This window comes from Cydia strobilella, chromosome 23 (genome assembly GCF_947568885.1).
Source record: "Cydia strobilella chromosome 23, ilCydStro3.1, whole genome shotgun sequence".
NCBI lineage: Eukaryota > Metazoa > Arthropoda > Insecta > Lepidoptera > Tortricidae > Cydia > Cydia strobilella.
This window is the reverse complement of record NC_086063.1, coordinates 377,085-398,380: the sequence shown is the minus strand read 5'-3', so window position 1 is coordinate 398,380 and position 21,296 is coordinate 377,085. Positions and strand designations below refer to the sequence as shown.

Genomic DNA, 21,296 nt, shown 5'->3' with positions numbered 1-21,296 from the left:
TTTACTGATATGCGTTAAAATTATAAATAACAAACGAAACCGTCAACGCCCTCTATACGAGAGTAGGTCAAAGGTAGTGGCGCCATCTGATCGAGAATCAAATTTTCGTGATTTTCGAGGCACGTTTTTTCCTTAGACTGTATCCATCTATTACGGAGTTATATCTATCTTTGGTAGTTTTTACAAATTGCAATTAAAATACTTGGCTTTTTTTACGGACATAATCTCACTCCCTAAAAAGGGAGGATAAACGTATACTTCAAAATGAGTCTTGGCCTCCCACACAATAGCACGCCGCTTTACTCGGTCCTGCGCGGATCCACGCCAGCTTCCGACGCCGAGCTCACCGAGATCTCCCTCAACTATATCCCCCCACCGATTTCACAGTGACCGAACTGAAGCAAGGCCTTGTCCCCAATGCTTTTCAATTGGGTTTTGGAAAATGTTTGAAAGCTACTCACGCTTGAGTTCGGATTCAAACTAAATAGAAGGGATAGACTGATAAGATGAGGTGAAAGTATCGGCAAGGATTTTGAAGCAGGAAACAGCAAAATTAAACATGAAATTTAAAGAATCGTTAAACCAATAAAAACATCTAGCTGTTCTACGCTGTGTCAGGACTTTTGTCTCCACTGACATACCTGTACTCGTATTATTAAGTGTTCACATTCACACGAGAAACACCTGTTTTTGTCCACGAATATAATGTCTCTTTTAACAGATGCCGTCGCTTTCGCTGAGTGTTTATTTCAGTTGCGAGTTTCGCGACGTATATTTTTGTATTTACGTAACCAAGCTAGATTTAACTATCTTTATAACGCAAGACAGAAAAAACAGCCTGATTTTAGCTAGACTGGCCGGAAAAGGCGTAAAGTGAATAACATAAGATTAAAAACTTAAAAAAAAAAACAAATTAGTTAACATGTTAACCACTGCCAAAATTAAGTTTAAAAAATAGCATTCATTTCGGTTCATTCGTGTAAGACCTACGGTGCTACGGACAGACACACACACCATGAAAATATCTAATTCAAATTTAAATCAACATTATCTTCATGAAAACTACAAAATATAATAAGTTGATTGTTATGCTTCCTGCGTTTCTGAAGACAGTAACAAATCAAGATTGTCTCATCAGATGAAAACATTATTAGGGTGCGTTGGGGTAAGCGAACGGGTTTTTCATGCGGGGTAAGATGAAAAGTCGCCCGTAATGCTTCGGCATGAAAACCCGTTCAATCTTACCCCAAAGCACCTATATTTCCCTTCAACAACGAAACTAAACAAAAAATGAAATAAAAATAGTCGGTCCCTGTTCTTAAGTACACCCATATGTCATAAAATTTCAGCTCTGTATCTACTAAGAGACCTACGGTTACGCCTACGTCGTGCTCTCGAGTGGAGACTGAAGTCTATAACTCGCAGCGAGCGACGAATTATTCTAAGTGAGAAGGTTGAGTGGATCTGGCTTACTATCACACCGTCAAGTGCCACTTTTGCAAAAGGTTTTACGACCGGTCTGGCCTAGTGGGTAGCCCGCCTGCGAAGCCAATGGTCCTGGGTTCGAATCCCAGTAAGGGCATTTATTTGTGTGATGAACACTAATATTTCTTCCTGAGTCATGGGTGTTTTCTATGTAAATATATAAGACTGCCTGCGCCCCCCGCCCCCGCCCCATCAGCGCGCGCGCAACGAGCGACGAGGCGGGCGGCGCGGGCAGTGCACAAAGTACAGCCGCCGCGGACACTCGTGCCTGAGGAAGGATTCCCGACGAATCCGAATCATGTCGCCAAAAACGACTAAAAATAATAGTAAGTAAAAGGTATGGACTGTGTGAGAGATGATATGAAACGAACGCAAGTGAATGATGAGATGACGGGTGATAGAGATGTATAGAAGAAAAAGACATGCTGCCCCGATCCCAAGTGAATCAAATGGGACAAGGGCAAGTGAATGATGATGATTATTGCATGAGGACTTTTTATACATGGATGCCATTTACTACTTGTAATGTTATTTAAATTGATAATGTCGAAAATCTACCTTTGTTAAATTCGTGGTAAAAAAATGGTTAACAATTTTTGAAGTTATTTCGATAAAAGCTTAAGTATTAGAATATGTATAGGGACCGTCCGCGTTGGAGCGTTTGCCATCTTGTGGCCTGAATCGGAAACTTAAACATGTACAATGCCAAAGCAAGCATCTTGTAGTTCTCGTACGTTTTCTTGTCCATCTTGTGGGCTACATCGAAAGCATAAACTTCACATTTACGCCTCGCGCCAAAAATCTGACGGCTCCCGTGCTGCCCCCTATAGTTCATGCACGCTCCCTATAAGTAACCGCAAGAACGTGTTACGCTACGCGTCGATGTGACACACGCGCGTATTCAACCGATTTCCATTAGAAAGAAATACAAAAACGCGTACAATTGCGCCCGAGAGCGGAAAACGGCGCATTACTGTCGAGGATGTGCTTAAAATAATGTGCCTGTGTAAATTATTGCCGTAATGTAAATTTTAATACAAGCACTCTATTTGACATGCACGTAGGTGTATGTGGCGCTTCTGTTCTTTGGTTCATAATTTTGTCTTGGAGCCCGATTCAGGTTAGACATCTTGTTTTGACACGTGTTTGATGATTGTCTTGGTGATTGGCGTACATTTTACCTTAATGTCTAGTGATTGTTTCAAGTTTTGTTTGTAAAAATATAATTATATTTTTGTCTCCTAATTATATTTCCTTCAATTCCCTACTTCTTTATTTTAAAGTCATCTTTTAAATTTCACTCATCATATTTCTTTCTAACTCTACCTTTCATAAACAAATAAAATAAAAAATAAAAATAAAACTACCTTTCATAATCGATCATATATATATGATGCTTTGTTTTGTGCAAACTTTATAAAGTATCGACTGCGAAATAAAAGTTACAAATAATATACATTTACAAATGAAGCTGGGGCGATTACTAATATCAGGGAAAGGTATCGATAATTTAATTTATCTATAGGCGTACGAACTCCTTACCTGTCATTACATTTTGCCCTCTAGAATCCGATATCTGCTAATTAGAGTCGTGTTCAGATATAATATGTAATCTGCAACGATCATATAAATTCTTGGCAATTCTACAAACTACAAACCTTGCATGTTCTTTTTCAATCAAAACTCTTAAACACTTCCGGATTACCGTTAAAAGTCAAAAGTCAATGTTGCTAATTAAAAACACCCCTCTTCAAACTCGGTTAAAGTCAGAAACACGAGAACAAACTTCCTTAGGCGAAAAAAACTAAAGTATTTCAATATTTCCTTCTAATTTCCTTCGGAAGAATAATTTGCAGCTCTTTAACTAAAATACATTCAAAAATCGTTCTTATACAATTGCGTTTAAATGCTCATTAGATTTAAAGAGCCACGATTTTAACTGCCAATGATTGCGAACAATTTCTTTTTCGCTTTTTTTCTTACAAACTTTTCATTGCTTCTAACTCACCCTAAATACATTACATTTAAGGTTCCTTTTTGTTTGAGTTTTAACTTTAAAAGCTTTGTAAAAGTTCTTTTAGGTAATTTTCTACTAACTGAGTTTGAAGTAATTAATTACATAGTCAATGTTACGGAACATATTAGGGGACTTTTCCTTTAAAGTGAGATAGGTAATTAAGTTTTGTAAATGTTTGCTAATATGGGACTTTCATCAATCATGATCATTAAATGGATTACGGGCAACTTTATATTTTGTATTCATATTCTATATACTTAAATAATTAAAGTATCAAACTTAAAAGCAATCTTGAAAATAAATTACTTTTTTTTATACCACGTCGGTGGCAATCAAGCATACGGCCCGCCTGATGGTAAGCAGTTACCGTAGCCTATGGACGCCTGCAACACCAGAGATATTACACGCGCGTTGCCGACCCTAACACTCCTCTCCCTCGTTGAGCTCTGGCAACCTTACTTACCGGCAGGAACACAACACTATGAGTAGGGTCTAGTGTGCAGCCAAAGCTGCGGTTGCGGTTATCTGGAATGACATCCGCTGTCCTGTGCCCTACCACACAAAGCGAGATGTCATTTACAGTGCCCATACCTCTCTTTTGGACGTAGTTTAAGGACATATCCAGGTCCAGGCGCAGTTTAAGGACATACCCGGGTCCAATTTACTAATAACTATTCCCCTGCGGCATGGTGCTGTAGATGCTGGCAGCATTTCCTCGCTGTATCGCAAGACTGATTCAGGAGCTGCCAAGCTGCCAGCTCTGCGATCACCGGTGACGTCTGCTATCCTTTTAACAAGCTTAGTTTTTATAAATTCCTTACGCTTAAAATCATATACCTATTGGCTATTTTTAAATTTGCTAGAAGTTATTTCCATTTCCTTCCAAAATTTGGACAGCAACATCGCGTTTGACATGTAGCAGTAACGCAGTCGGCAGTAAAATCGTGCTGCAATTATGCTGCAGTAATGTAACGGACTGTATTATTACAGGAAATGTAAAAACAATCATAGACAAGTAGTTAGTAGTTGTATATACAAGTAGTTATAGACGCGCCACCGAGCGACCGGGGGTGAGAGAAAGAATGCAGCATAAGAGGTATTTCACCATCGCCTCCTACCTATGATGCCACCCGGTCGGTGATAAGGACAAAGCATGGCACTATTTTCTCTTTCCTCTTATACGAATCGCAATAAGACTATCTTCCTCTATCAAAGAGTGTCATGCCATTGAAAAAAAAACGGTACCTTTATCACACGCACGAAACTTTTCGAGCTGAAAATAATAATAAGCCTAAATACTTTCAAAGTAGGAAAACTAAACTTACTTCCCAAACATTTTTATTGCCATCTACGTAGCAATATTTTCTTCCACAAAAACCGCAAAAATAAATCAGCCCTCGTCCATCGAATATTTTTCCAGAATGATTAACGACATGTCCGACTTTGTTAATTTTCCGAAAGCTTTCTAATGAATCCCAAAAGTGTTTACTTCTTCCTTTAAGTTGGCGGTTTTTCCTTATAATCTTACTAATTTTACACGTGCCAAATAATATTATCAAAAAAATTGTGAGGGATGAATAAAATTCATGGGTGTTTTATACTCAATCTGAAACAAGCTAATTTTTTATGAAATATTTAGGAGGGGAACGAGCAGACGAATCACATGATGGCAAGAAGTAACTGTCATCTATGGACACCTGCTACACCAGAGGAGTTGCAAGTGCGTTGCCGGCCTTTACGATGGTGCGCTTTTTTCTTGAAGGTTTGATGGTCGTATCGGTCCGGAAATACCGCAGGCGACAGTTCAGTCCACAGTTTAGCTGCGCGAGGCAGGAAGTTTCTGGAAAACACACAGTTGAGAACTAGCAACCATCTAAGTTAATATAGATTAAAATGATAGAAACTTTGTTTGGGAATGCTGAACGTAGACAAATTCGCGGGCAAAAGCTAGCTATCTTAAAACAAGCAATGAAAATACCTACTTCAAATATTTAGATAGTTTAAAGCAAACTTTATAATAATTACGATGATGAACGCCACCCTGCAACTTTCCGATTTCATCCAAAGGTGATAGGGTTTTTATGGGAAAAAGACTTCCTCATCATAACGCTAATGATAAATTATCGAGAAATTTCCTAATATGAGTCAGTACACAAAGCCTTTTATTTTAAACCGCATGTTTTAATTACCCGTCAAAAGCAAACAGCTAAAATTATTAAAGTGCCAGTTAATTCCGGCATTGACACAACCATAACCAATTTAAAAGAACATCCATAACCCGGTTATGGCGATTTCCACAATGCCTAACAAACGAGCTACAAGCAGGGGTACCAAATGGCACATTTTCAAAGAAATATAACAGCAATAACAACTATAAAGCCGAAATCTTTTGTAAAATTATGCCTGAGGCTTGCGACCGCTTTTAAACTTGCCCAGTTTAAGATGACCTTTGAATACGACTGGATAAAATATTTTAAAAGCTCAACTTATGCTGGTCATTTTGAAGGTAACCATTATATAAGTGAGCTTCACAATAGGTCAGTCTTCCCCTATTTTCGCCTACATTTTGTGTTTTCTAGCAAGGGGAGAGGGGTCTTAACAAATTGGGCAGTGCCCATACATTGAGTTAGAGGAATGGAATTGTTCCCTTTAGACTGTGCTCAGGAAAATGCATTTTTATTTCGTTTGGATTTTTGATGCCTGTTTTATCTTGGCCTTGTGGGAATGTCGGGGCAAGATTTGTCCGGCGATATGAACAACTTGCTGCAGAAAAGTTTACATTTCTGAATTTGTCTTTTATTTTCTTTTGTAATTTTGACGGATTTTGCTGTTTGTTAGCCAACAACTAGACGAAATAAGAAAATATACAAATATCAGTTTAATTTGGTCTAACTGGTAACAAGTTAATATTGTCTTCGGTTACCGCGATAGTTACTCATGAAATAAAACTATGTAAACGGATTAAGCCGCCGAGTTTGTTGCCGGTCCCTTATTGGGATACCCTCCTACAATTTTAAAGGGAATCAAATCTTCTCGGGTCCGAGGTGTAAGATTGGAGCCGGCGTAGCTGTATCGCGTATATATATATATATATATATATATATATATATATATATACCTTTACTTGAAAATAACTGTAGTGTATAGCCTTATGAACCGATTTTGCATGTACAGTCGCCATCAGATATATCAGAGCGCCCGAGGTGCTCAAAATATCTGAACACGCACTCTAACGCCTTGACAATAGAGGCGTGTTCAGATATTTGTAAGCACCTCGGCCGCTCCGATATATCTGATGGCGACTGTACAACCAGCCTTAAAGTTTATAGTTTATGATGGTTCATTATTTTTTGTATGTGGATAATTTGCACTTTGTAGTTTTTCCTCAGTCACCCGTTGACCACGAACGCTGTAAAGGGTTCGAAACGTCGGGATGGATTATAAATTCAATATACGCGATATAATCCGTTTACATAGTTTTATTTCATGGTGACAAGTTATAATATTAAGACATTTATTACATCCCACCTTTCTAGACATAAACATTAACTACATTTGTCTGATGTTTACTGTAACGTTCGCTAACTGCGTTATATTTTAGTGCTCGTAATATATTGAGGTGGCCACAGAAATTGTGAAGCAGAAATATGATAACTCGTGTTCATATTGGTTACATCGAAAGGTCGTTTTGAGTTTCATAGTTTAATGTTTGGACTAAAAATAGTGTCAACTATGTTTTAGTATATTGTGTGAAAAATGTACTGCTGCGATGTTATCAACGACAAAAGAAAGATAACTTTCGTGTTTATATTGGTTACATCGAAAGGTCGTTTTGAGTTTCATAGTTTACTGTCTGGACTAAAAATAGTGTCAACTATATTTTAGTATATTGTGTGAAAAATTTACTGCTGCGCTGTTATCAATGACAAAAAAAAAACGTTCGTGTTTATATTGGTTACATCGAAAGGTCGTTTTGAGTTTCATAGTTTACTGTTTGGACTAAAAATAATGTCAACTATGTTTTAGTATATTGTGTGAAAAATGTACTGCTGCGATGTTATCAACGACAAAAGAAAGATAACTTTCGTGTTTATATTGGTTACATCGAAAGGTCGTTTTGAGTTTCATAGTTTACTGTCTGGACTAAAAATAGTGTCAACTATATTTTAGTATATTGTGTGAAAAATTTACTGCTGCGCTGTTATCAATGACAAAAGAAAGTTTTTTATGACTAGTTATCTGTCTAGTAGTATCTGACTCGTAGTAATAGTAGTGATAGTAGTAGTAATAGCAGGTACCTAGTTAGTTAGCTTTTTAGCGATGAGGCCGCCTGTTGTTACCTAGTTATTAACTGTATTTCATTTTCCGTGTATTTTTAGCTGTATGCCTGTATGGTGAACAATAAAGAATATTTACTTACATATCCCGGCGAATTAACGATACACATACCCACTCAAAAAAGTACATGTCTGCCATCTTGGATTCTAAAATGACAGTAATTTCCAAAATCATCACCCCTAGGATACGATATTCACAATAACTTTAATGAAATACTTTCACGAAAAAGTACCTAGGTATGTGTCAGCCAAAAATTATTTAATAATTTATCGTGATTTTTCTTAGATGTAAATCCAACTACTGTAGGTACTGTTTATATTTGTGCCTGCTTTATCTGGACCAGCCATACAGTAAATACGACAGATTTCCCCCCGGCAGGGAACTGCAACATATTTCAATGAAAACTACACTAAAATCTAAGTACATTTTGCTATCAGATGAATGAAGCTTGCAAACCAAGGAATCATCATCATCATCATGTCAGCCGATAGACGTCTACTGCTGGACATAGGCCTCCCCCAAGGCTCGCCACTCCGACCGATCCTGTGCCGCTCGCATCCACCGAATTCCCGCGATCTTCACCAGGTCGTCGCCGGTAGGCCTCCAACGAGAACCAAGGAATAGTACAATAAATTACAATATTGTTTATTGCTCTAAAAGGTAAAGTGAAAAAGAGGTGGAAGTTTCTACACAGACGAAGTCGCGGTCAGAAGCTTGTAATAATTCAAAAACAAACACACACCTACGCTAAAAAATGAAATAATTACACACGATATAGTTTTAACACTTAATTAGACTCACAACATAAAAGGTGGTGAGCTCAACCTCGTTGGCGCTTGATAGTTAGTAATGCAGAAGGAACGTCAAAGATTGTCTAGTATTTTTGACATTCTCGAATTAAGGTTTAAAAAATACCACAAGAAATAAAACTATTAAAACAGATTATATCGCGTATATTGAATTTATAATACATCCCGACGTTTCGAACCCTTTACAGTGTTCGTGGTCAACGGGTGACGGGTGATGGGTGAGTCATAAATTCAATATACGCGATATAATCCGTTTTAATAGTTTTATTTCATGAGTAACTATCGCGGTAACCGAAGACAATATTAAATACCACAAGTTTTTTATAGTTTAGGGTAAGGACCCCAGAATCAGAATCAGAATAAGAATAAGAATACATTTATTCGTTAGAAGATATTTATGTGTTTATTATTTCAGCCTTAGTTCTTTAGAGGTATGAGGCAGCTTATTACCAACATTTCATTCTGTTACTGCGATTTCGTTACTATTGCATTAACCTTATATCCGCGTAGTAAAGGTACCAATTACAATGTCCAAATTACGACTAGACAAATGGCTCAAAAGGGCCAATTCGACATGTTTCCAAGACAGCCACATCATTTCGTAAAGCAACTTTTTCTAAATTGTCATAATCTACAATGAGTTATCGATAATCAATTCTTTGTTTCTAAAGATAATTGTAATTCAATAATTATTTTTAAAAACCTCCTTAAAACTGGTTTTTCCAAAAAAAACTGTACCTATGTATAAACATCGAAACTGCTCACAAAATTTTAGGAGAATCGCCTGAGAAATGAGAAACTGATTTAGACTTAACGATTTCTTACGGTTTTGGTCTTATTTTGATACCACTTTAAAGATCGCTCACGCGAATTTGGCGCATGCAAAATGAATGTGCGCCAATCACCAAAACGATCAAGTATCACAATCAGTTAAAAACTATAACGAATTGTTAAATGAATAAAACTCTTTATTTACATACAAGATACAATTTTATATCGTGCAATAAAGTTTAAATAAATAAATAAATATACAGTGGTGGTACTACGTAAACGAAATTAATAACTAGCTTAAACGACGACATGGTGTTGTTGAGCCCATCGGTGAAGGCACTGAGAAGGCTCCTGAATATTTGCGAGTCCTATGCGAGCAGACACGGATTACAATATAATGTAAAAAAAAGTGAATACATGATCTTTAAGGCCGCCGGTAAAAGACCGGAAATGCCACCTCTTAATGTGCCGGACATTTGTCTCAACGGTGCACCATTGCAGAGAGTCTATAGTTTCAAATATCTGGGGCATTATCTAACCGACGACCTTAAAGATCATTTAGATATTGAACGAGAACGCAGGGCACTGGCGGTGAGGAGTAACATGTTGGCCCGCAGGTTTGCTCGTTGCTCGGATCAAGTCAAGATCACTCTATTTAAAGCGTTTTGTCAGAGCTTCTACACGAGCAGCCTGTGGTACAACTGCACTCAGAAGGCGCTCAGTGCCCTGAGGGTTCAATATAATAACGGCTTTCGGGCGTTGTTGAAGCTGCCCCGCTTCTGTAGTGCATCTAAAATGTTTGCGGAGGCACGTACAGACGGGTTTCACGCCATCGTGCGCAAAAGAACTGCCTCGCTAGTCAGTAGGATGCGGGGCAGCTCTAACAGCATCCTAAAAGTTTTTATAGAAAAGCCTGATTCGCCCATGCACAAACACATTAATAACTTAACGATCATGGGTAGTCAATTGTGTAAATTTTAATTTGATTGATTTTATTTATTTATTTGTGAATTCTATTTTAATTGATTTTAATAATTTATTGCAAATTTTGATTGTATTAATTTAATTTATTGTAAAAATAAAATCCATTCATTTAATTTATTGTAAATTTTTAAATTAATTTAATTTAATTTAATTAGTATTTAAAATATTAACAATAGATCTTAAGTCACCATGTACCTAACCCCAATGGATCCTAGTTATCTAAATAAATAAATTATAAATTAAAATAAAATTAAATTAAATCTAAAATAGGCCCTTGAGGCATTATATCAAGGATGCTGGCGGCATTTCCTCGCTGTATCGCAATGCTGATACGTTGTGCGAGGAAGCCGCCAGCTCTTCGGTCACCAGTTACGTCAACCAGACGCTTCGCGATTTCTGCAAACAACTTGTACGCGCTGGGACCCCATGGAGCTAGAGTTCCAGGGGCGTATTTACCCTAGGGCCAAGGGGGCCATGGCCCGGGGCGGCAGGCCGCGGGGGGCGGCGCAGGCCGCCGCTGCCTTTCAGTTTTGGGTGCGTTTGCGCCCCTTTGCCTTCTATCTTCTTTACCCACGTCGGATTGTCGTCGAGTTAATTCTCATGATGTCGCCCTGTGACGTCGCTGTTCACATCGCCTTAAGGCTCCAGATGCTTTTTAGCGCTGCATGCTTGACGGCATAAACGCCGTGAGCGACGTATAGGCGCCGGCCATTGCGTCAGCAGCCGCTATATCGTGTACGACGTTCGTACCTCTGTGGCGCACGGCGTCCAAACGCTGTTGCCGACGTCAACCGGAAACCGTACACTATATACACGGTGTTACTTGAGCCACTGAAAACCTGAGACACCCCAACAGATTTTTTTTAATTTTAAACTCATCTTGAGTATTTATTCTTTAATCCGATAAATATTTAAAAAAAAAATTCGTTGTTTAGTTTTCTTAACAATTCTCTTCGACTGGTAATTCTACACAAGATACTTCATCGTTTTAGTGACATCAAACAATTGCTAGTTACCATCGTAAACACTGTTAACTGACCATTTGCATACCTTACTGCAACGAGATAAGGTTTACCAATGGCCAGTTAAGGGTATTGCTCATTAACAAATAACGTGTCAAATGCTATATAGTTATTGATATTGTTGCATTACAAACTTGTAGACTGAGCATGTAAAAAAAAAATAAAAAAAATTACCTCCATTAAAATATAGCACAATCGATTCTCCTATCGATTCTGAACAAACTGTTTTTAGGTTTTCAGTGGGTCGTGAAACACCGTGTATATTAATAAGCTTAGAAAATGTAAAATTTAAAAATACTTAGTTCGTTGAGTCGTTATCACAGTGAACTCACAATGGTCGTAAGCCCCATATAGAGGCTTTTGGCACTTAAGGGTTCCCCGCGTATGTCGACGTGGAATCGGCAAAATCCGATAGGAAAAAGCTTTATGTCTGCGCAATAAGAGCGAAAAAGTCGTCATTCGGCTCGGCTCGCATCGGCCGGCGCCTGCTTTTTCGCTCCTATTGCGCGGACATAAATATATATCTGGGGAGACCCTAAGTCCTTTATGCCAATTTACGCATTTTGAAAATTTTCCTAAAACTGGATCAACAAAAAAAAATTATCATAGAATCTGGTCACAAAATTTCACGGGAATCGGTAAAGATTTGCGCCCTGTAGAGGAAAACACCTGGACATACGAAAGCAAAATGTCAGAGTTAAAACGGAGACCTTCGCTGACGCTTCGTCATAATAAGAATGGCGGACTAACAGGTCAGGTTGCGAGCCCTGAAAAGCTTAAAAGTCGCGCCTTCCAGAAGAATCGAAGCATTCCAGCATTCCCAACAAGTCGCGCCTCCGCTTTAATTTGAGCGAACGCCAAAGGTCGAGTAGCAGGAGAGCCGAGATCACATTGGTTCCAAGCTCCAAGCCAATTCCAAACTCTCCCCTCCTCCAGCTCGGTCTTCGGCCTTGCGTAGCTCGGCCTTTGGTGTCACGTGTCACTTTAACTTGGTCATTGTTCCAATCCCAACATTGATTTTTTCCCACATAGACCTTTGGCCTTGCACGGAAGAGCGCCACAATTAGACGATCCGGGACTTTAGCAATATGCAGAGCTCGTCTACTTGGACATAGGTTTTTTCCTAGCTCAGCTCCACTGAAGCTCGCCCTTTAAGTCTCTTGGACCCGCAGAAAACTTTAATCATATTCGTAGCCTTCAGCCTCCCTTAGACATGACCAGTGCTTTAAGCTCTGTTTTTCTGCAGTTCGGCCTTCAGCCTCACAGGGCAGCACACCGCAATCGGACGCTCCAGGCCTCCACCCTTATGCAGAGTTCGGCCGTCGGCCTCGCTCACAATTGGCTATAGGTTCGATTCTAAGTTCTGCAGAAAGGCACTAAGAGAAAATTATGCTTTTGTGTTTATTTCATGGGTGCTTCATAGGTCATGGGGGGCGGCAGGGACCCAATGGCCCGGGGCGCCAAATTTTTAAATACGCCTCTGTAGAGTTCAATTGTTAAAGTAGAATCAATCTCCTGTACAAAACAGCCGGACAAACATACGAAAGAATGTTTGCCCAAGCTGACACGGAGACCTTATTTTCACTCATCAATAATGGATTCGCAATGTCACGAGCAGCAGAAAAACAATGTAAAATTGTGCCCTTGAAAAAATGACTCATTTGTATTATTTCGTCTGACTCAATGTCGTGGGACTATTCGGCTATTGTCTCCAAAAATACGACTTTCACACGAATGTTTATGTTATTCTTTAAAAAGTGTTAGGTATCTTTAGTATTCTCGACGGTTTAGCTGTTTACTAGGATTGCTGATTTAAGGTCATTGCAAGTTGTTTGTGTAAAGATATAAAGACTGGTAATAAGTTTACTAAAATGGTTTCCAGTGTTAAGTAAATAAGAATAAATTAACAGCATAGAAATGTTAAGGTTCCAAGGCAAGCTCGGTTCTCTATACAAACGTAGTTACGCTCTCATTTTAAAACGAATAGCTAGTTTGCTCTGAAACTTTGTACTTAAAATATGATACGGTATATCTATGTCTGTAATTAGTTTATGTAGCTTTCTGAAGCTAAAATAGTTAAAAAAATACAGCGAATTGGTTTTCTACACAGAATTTGTTTTTGCTCTACTTCATTTGTTTTATAAACTAGACTCTAGAGCTATATAACCTAATTACAGACCTAGATACACCTTGTCATTGTATATGTGCAAAGTTTCATTACAATCCAACACGTAGTTTTAAAATGAGAACGAAACTCCGTTTGTATGGGAAGGTGAAATTCGGCGGAGCTTGCCAGAGACTCCATCTTTCTTAAAATTAATTGGTAATATCCTTTAAGGTAAGTGGAAAATCACACTATCGGTGGCTAAAATTGTTTATAGCTAGAGATATTTGATATCACCCGTCAAAGAGCGTACATTTTAAAGGCCGACATCGCATCGAATTTAAACTCGTGTGAGTTCGTGCTGTGTGGCGCTACAAGTGTTAGGTGACCCAAACCCAAACACTACTGTGCCCGCCTACAACGATAGCGCAAGACCTCCCCCAACCGGTTTTCTCGGCGCGCGCGCAGCGAGCGACGCGGCGCGCGGCAGCGGCAGTACGCAATACACGGTCGTCGTGAACGCTGCTCGCACTATTAGTGCTTGAGAAAGGAGACCTACGCTCTCCGAAACATGTCGCGCGAGTGACTAAAACAAGTGAGTCTAAACCGTAAAATCTGTTGCGGGTGTCCATGTGCGACGGTAATCGCTTACCATCTATTCGTCTGCTCGTTTGCCTCCTTTATCATATAAAAAACCGGCCAAGTGCGAGTCGGACTCGCGCACCGAGGGTTCCGTACTTTTTAGTATTTGTTGTTATAGCGGCAACAGAAACACATCATCTGTGAAAATTTCAACTGTCTAGCTATCACGGTTAATGAGATACAGCCTGGTGACAAACAGACAGACGGACAGACGGACAGCGGAGTCTTAGTAATAGGGTCCCGTTTATACCCTTTGGGTACGGAATGCTAAAAATCTAACAACAACAAAAAATCTTCTGTAGCTTACCTACTAAAACACGTTTTCGTTGTTAATTATTGTTTCTCAAGTGCCAAACTCAAGCTATTAGCTAGCTTCGTAAACAAGAGCCATAAACAAGTTTATAATGCAATTCATAGTTACGGTAAATGAGGGCAGTTTTTCACGTTTTCATCCGACGAGAGATCTCACTAATAAATTCCGGGTTTAAGCTGGCAGGTGGGTAAGTGGGTGAATAAATGGGTAGGGTTCTGTACGATTTAGATAACGCTTTGTCAACAATTTTTTAAATTATATGAGCCTTTTTATTTTGAATTTCTCAGTTGAATATGAAAACCTACTTTCAATTCTCTCTCTTCGGAGGAGGGGAGGAGGCTCCCAATTCAGGATCTTTTTAAACTCACTATTTAATTCCATTATTCATATAGGGAATACTAGCTTTTGCCCGCGACTTCATCTGCGAAATTCTCATAGCAATCATTCAATTTGAGCATATTATGCACACAAATTAGCAGGCACTTCATTAATTATCTTAATTCCACACCGCTTTTTACTTTCTTAAGGGATGATTTTCGGGATAAAAACTATCCTATGTCCTTCTCAGGGACTCAATCTATCTGTATGCCAAATTTCATCTAAATTGATTCAGCGGTTTAAGCGTGAAGAGGGAACACACAGACAGAAAGACAGACAGACAGGCAGACTTTCGCGTTTATAATATTAGTATGGATTACGCGAAACTGCGTAGAGGGCGCCACTACCACAATCTGAGGGTTTATCGTGAAACAAGAAAATTTATTTACCTAACAGCTCTGTCACTTGCATACTCGAGCGATAAAGAGGCAGATAGCGAATTTTCGGATGCGCGTTTCCCGGTAGGTCCTCTGTAAGCAAACCGCCTTGATGCATCAATGTCATATTTTATTATCTGAAAACTTGTCAAAAACCTGTTAAGGTACAGTATGTATAAGTTACTCTATGGTTTACTAAAAAGGCTAGTCCTGCACTCTGGTGGCAGAACATTGCAGTAATATCCCCTATTATAGATAGTTACCTAGATCAGTCTGATTAAACATTTAACAAACTGAATAAATTCATAGAAGTAACTTTTAATCTGACAAGTAAAAGCATTGATATGAAACTTCAAAATGACACATGTTTTAATGCCATTCATTATGTTGCCGTCACATACACAACTATTATTTGCTGACCTAAACGAGAATATATATTGCTGACATATCAACCTTTTGACTGCGGAACCCTAACCATAAAAATGCGAGAAGGGTACGAACATAACTGTCACCCGAGTTAATATGTTACTTGGTGAGTGTGAAAGAAACCAAAATATATTTAAGCTGGTTTTGAAATATTAATCTACTATCTTTTGCCCGCGACTTCGTCTGCGTGGACTTAGTAACCGCAGCTAGAGTAAGAATAGCGCCTGGAAAATATCTCATAGCAATCTAAGTTTGAGCATCTGATGAACACAAATCAGCAGGCACTTCGTTAATTATCTCAAATCCACCCCGCTTTTTACTTTCTTCAGGGATGATTTTCGGGATAAAAACTATCCTATGTCCTTCTCAGGGACTCAACCTATCTCTATGCCAAATTTCAGCTAAATCGATTCAGCGGTTTAAGCGTGAAGAGGGAACACACAGACAGACAGACAGACAGACTTTCGCATTTATAATATTAGTATGGATTAGTATGGATTAGTATGGATGTATAGTATGGATTTACTCAATCTTCCTAATCCAACTGACATTTTATTACAAAATCAATGTTTAGGAGAAGTAAGTATTGTAGGTATTTCTAGATTTTGATTTTTGAAATTAAACGTTGAAAATTACGACTACCTATATAATTGTCCTAGTTTTTTTATTTTATTTAGTTTATTTAGTCTAACGTTTAAATTATGATAATCGCTTGTTCATATTGCCACGCTTCTTGATATACCTATAAATACAAACTTCCATTGAATGTTTTGTTGACATTATTTAATGTCAATATAAGAGTTTTGAATGATTCACTGTTAGTGTTACTAGTTTCATTAGTGCTTAGTGCATGTTCATACATTTGCCATTAAACTCAAGTAGCAAACTATCATTTTATACGTTAACTTAAACTCAACTGTACCGAGTTTTGTTTTAAAAATGAAACAAAAACAGAAACAACAACAAATCAAACATATTCAATCTCCCAAAAAAATTGTTGATTAAATTTTAATTGGAAAATACGGCCTGACCGTTGACAGTTACAGCTTTTTTACCAGATTTATTTCATTTGTGTTGTTTATTCAAATGACTGGAATATTTCTATATTTGGAGTCTAAGGATAATTCGTGGTCTCTGCCTACCTCTCCGGGAAATAGGCGTGATTATATGTATGTACATGTATGTTAGAAGGATAATTCGAAAACAATGTGTAATGGTGCTGTTTTAGCTGAAATAATTTTATAAACTTTATTGCTCTTATCCTCTTATCCTTATGGTATTTAAAGATATTTAACCTTAAACCCCAGGATAGTGGGTTGCAATAAGGGCCTGTTTACAGATTGATTAGTGCGATCATACATTTACTACGAAAGGCAAGTAGCAAGTAACTGGTGGGTTTAAATGTTAATTTCAATTCCTTAAAGATAACAACTTCAATATATTAACTTTTTTAGCCTAAAAACATTTTTCCGTATCCTTAAGTTATTGCTACACAAGTGAATGAAAAGCATGTACTCACAATTATTGATGATTGATAATGAAAAAACACCTTTCAATGTTTCATCGAAAATCAGCCAGTGATTTATATTTGACCTCCCTATCAATTTCGTTATCAAATATATTGATAGCTGAATTTTCAGGGAATCAAAACTCGAATATTTTTCTACTAAATGTCCATGGTCCGATGCCCAAAAGGTCCATTATTCAAGGTAATTTCTCTCACCTTTTCGCACGTGTGACTTTCTCGGCCGTATGATAATGTTTCCACTTCACTGTTCCTTTTACCTTGTTCTCATGAAATTTTAATAAAATAATACATTTAATAATCGGCCAAGAGCATGTCGGGCCATGCTCAATGTAGGGTTTCGTAGTTACCATTCTATCAAAATAGGCTAAACGGGTGCTATTAGTAAGTATCATTTTAATCATGTACATTACAAGCATGAGGGTACTCCCTTCCCTTCCCCTTCCCTTCCCCTTCCCTTCCCCTTCCCTTCCCCTTCCACTTCCCCTTCCCCTTCCCCTTCCCCTACCCCTTCCCCTTCCCCTTCCCTTTCCTTTCCCTTTGCAACCCTTTGTACGTCTTTTTAGTAGGATGTGAAGATTTTTTGCAATAACTCAAAAACGACTGGACCGATCATGTTCGCTATAGTTTTCTTTGAAAGTATTTATTAAGCTTTTGTTTCACGATTTTTTTTTTCATATTTTTGGACCCATGCTTCAAAAGTTAGAGGGGGACACATCTTTTTTTCGGAGCGATTATTTCCGAAAATATTAACTATATCAAAAAAATGTTTTTGGAGACCCATATTCGTTTTGGAAGACCTATTCAACGATACCCCACAATATTGGGACAAAGCAAAAACAAAATTGAAAAAAAAAAACATTTTGTATGGGTACCCTAATTTTTTTTAATAGTAAATTTTACCATTTTGACACAATGCATCCATGCCAAATTGCAGCTTTCTAGCACTAAAGGGTCCCACTGACTATCAGTTCGCCGGACGATATCGGCCTGTCAGTTAGAACAAAAATTTGACAGTTCCGAAGAACTGACAGGCCGTTATCGTCCGGCGGACTGATAGTCAGTGGTCCCCTTAACGATCACGTAGCAAAGCCTCGGATAGACAGACATGGCAAAAATAAAAGGTTTTCTAGGTGACTACGAAACCCTAAAAAGCCTGACCCGTATAAGTTGGTAAGGTCAATACGGATAAGTCTGGCTGCGGGATAAGTTTGACTAGTCTTCATTGGGGCTTATTTACACATTGTTTAGTGTTTATTGCGAGTTCATTCATTGGCTCCGTGCAAAGAGGATTACCAAGATAGAGCGGTACTCTCATAGTAAATTTTGTAACCACAGTAAATTCACTGCCATCTATCGACACACTTTAGAACTAAAAATGAAGATTTAGAAAAATACGATAAAATGTATTTAAACATAGATAAATATTTTTTTTATTTTGACCCATGTTCTTTCACTGATATGCGTTAAAATTGTTAAATAACAAACGAAACCGTCAGCGCCCTCTATACGAGAGTAGGCCACATGATCGAGAATCAAATTTTCGTGATTTTCGAGGCACGTTTTTTCCTTAGACTGTATCCATCTAATCGCTTCCTATCTTTCTGCCGCATTGTCCACGTCTCACACCCATACAAAGCGATGCTCCAGATGTATATCTTAATTAGGCGTTTTTTTGTACTCTTAGAGATCCTAGCCTTAAGCAAATGTTTTTTGGCGTTGAAAGCTGTTTTCGCCATTGCTATCCTTGATACTATTTCCTCTGTACATCTGGAGTCTTGTGCAATTAAGCTGCCTAAATATCTAAATTTGTTTACTTGTTCTATGTGTGTCCCTCTGATGTCAATTTGTTCCTTAACCGGGTGAGATTTTGAAGCAATAAGTGTTTTAGTTTTATTAGTGTTAATTTTGAGTCCAAATTGTGTAAAGATTAAATCCATCTGTTCCATTACTCTTTTTAATTCAGTTGAACTAGGGGCCAGTGCTGCTATGTCGTCCGCAAATCTAATAAATACTATTCTTTCCCCATTAAATTTGACTCCTCCTTCAGTTTCTTCTAAATTTTTTCTAATGGCACACTCTATAAATATATTAAAAATAAGGGGTGAGAGTGGACAACCCTGCCGCACACCTTGTTTTATCCTTGCTCTGCAACTTTCCTCTCCCACACTAATAATTGTCTCCTGTATTAATTTTTAACAAGCAGAAACGTCTGCGATCGATGCTATTAAGCTTAGAATAAATTTAAAAGTGGAAAAAGTACTGCCTTGGGTGAGACTTGAACTCACGGCCTCTGAATCTCTGGATCGATACTCCAGCGCTCTGCCAACTGAGCTACCAAAACCTCATCCATAGTCAGAAAATCTTCCCACTATATGGGTCTAGGGGACCCTAGCGACATCTACCGTAAGAGTGTTACACTTCTTAAACGGCCACAAGAAAACTTCTTAAGAAGTGTAACACTCTTACGGTAGATGTCGCTAGGGTCCCCTCGACCCATATAGTGGGAGGATTTTCTGACTATGGATGAGGTCTTGGTGGCTCAGTTAGCAGAGCGCTGGAGTATCGATCCAGAGATTCAGAGGCCGTGAGTTCAAGTCTCACCCAAGGCAGTAATTTTTCCACTTTTAAATTTATTCTAAGCTTAATAGCATCGATCGCAGACGTTTCTGCTTGTTAAAATTAATATAGAATGGGTAGCACATCGTAACTGGTGAATTTCCAATATGACTTGGAACTCCGGTGGCCGTTTAAGAAGTGTAACACTCTTACGGTAGATGTCGCTAGGGTCCCCTAGACCCATATAGTGGGAAGATTTTCTGACTATGGATGAGGTCTTGTTGGCTCAGTTGGCAGAGCGCTGGAGTATCGATCCATAGATTCAGAGGCCGTGAGTTCAAGTCTCACCCAATGCAGTAATTTTTCCACTTTAAAAAAAAAATTGTCTCCTGTTCCTTATATAAGTTAAAAATTATTCTTCGGTCTCTGAAGTCTAAGCCTGCCTCCCTTAAAATTTCCATCATGTTCTTCCAATTGACCCTATCAAAGGCATTTTCCAAGTCGATAAAGGCTATATGTGTGTTTTGGCCCAAGTCTATTCTCCTGTCAACAACCATTCTCAGCGCCAGTATGGCCTCTCTCGTGCCTTTTTTCTGTCGGAATCCATATTGGTCCGGTCCAAGGTACTCTTCCATAACTGGTCTAATTCTATTTTGAATAATTTTCAGCAATATTTTCGATGCCTGTGAGATTAAGCTTAGTGTCCTGTGTTCCTCACATTTTAATGTGTTGGGCTTATCTTAATCGCTTTTGAGATGTGGTTGTGGAGAAGAATGGAGAGAATAAGTTGGACGGAGAAAAAAACGAACGAGGAAGTGCTGCGAATTGTGGGAGAGAAGAGAAACCTGCTGAGAACCATAGAAAATAGACGAGGCAGAATGATAGGTCACTTGATAAGACACGACACTTTCTTTAACACTATATTAGAAGGTAAGATAGAAGCGAGAAGAGGCCGCGGAAAACCACGAGCAAGCTACACACAACAACTGAAAGCGAAAGCAAATGTCGTGTCTTACAGGGACCTAAAGAACCTGGCCGAGGACCGAGAAAACTGGCGCATACTCCACCGACAAGAGCCATGCTCTTAAATTATGATGATGATGATGTATCCATCTATTACAGATTTATATCTATCTTTGCTACGTGTTTTTAGTGAAAAAAGTAAGAACTCGCACTAAACACTAATCAATGTGTAAGCAGCTAGGTACCGGTATAAAGGCTAGTTATACTTATCCGCAGCCACACTTAGCCGTATTTACCTTAATTAGAAGAATAAATACCTAAGTAGATTTATATTGACCGGGATATAGACCGTGAACGCAGCCGACGCGCAAGAATGAGGGTAGACAGAGCGCTGTCTACACAACTTTGACACCCACCCGCTATCTTCAGTCACCCGTGAACATGACGCATGTAACTGCGTCGAAATATCGGGAGCTCACAAATAATACAAAAGGTAATCACGGTCTATATCTCGGTCAATATAAATCTAGTGAATTTAACCGTGAATCATTCAAAACTCTAAATACCTAAGTAATAAAAAAAT

At 38.5% G+C, this 21,296-nt stretch overlaps 1 protein-coding gene and 1 long non-coding RNA gene across 14 annotated transcripts in view; one reads left to right on the top strand and one right to left on the bottom strand.

Annotated features, from left to right (window-relative positions):
- Positions 1-21,296, bottom strand: part of LOC134751771 (hemicentin-2-like) — a 634,647-nt gene that overhangs the window by 474,507 nt on the left and 138,844 nt on the right. The gene's annotated exons all lie outside the window — the stretch shown is intronic.
- The window catches only part of LOC134751805 (uncharacterized), a 149,966-nt gene continuing 147,454 nt past the window's right edge, over positions 18,785-21,296 (top strand). The window contains exon 1 of the long non-coding RNA XR_010128704.1: positions 18,785-18,971. This is a non-coding gene — a long non-coding RNA (uncharacterized LOC134751805). The remainder of the gene's footprint in view (positions 18,972-21,296) is intronic.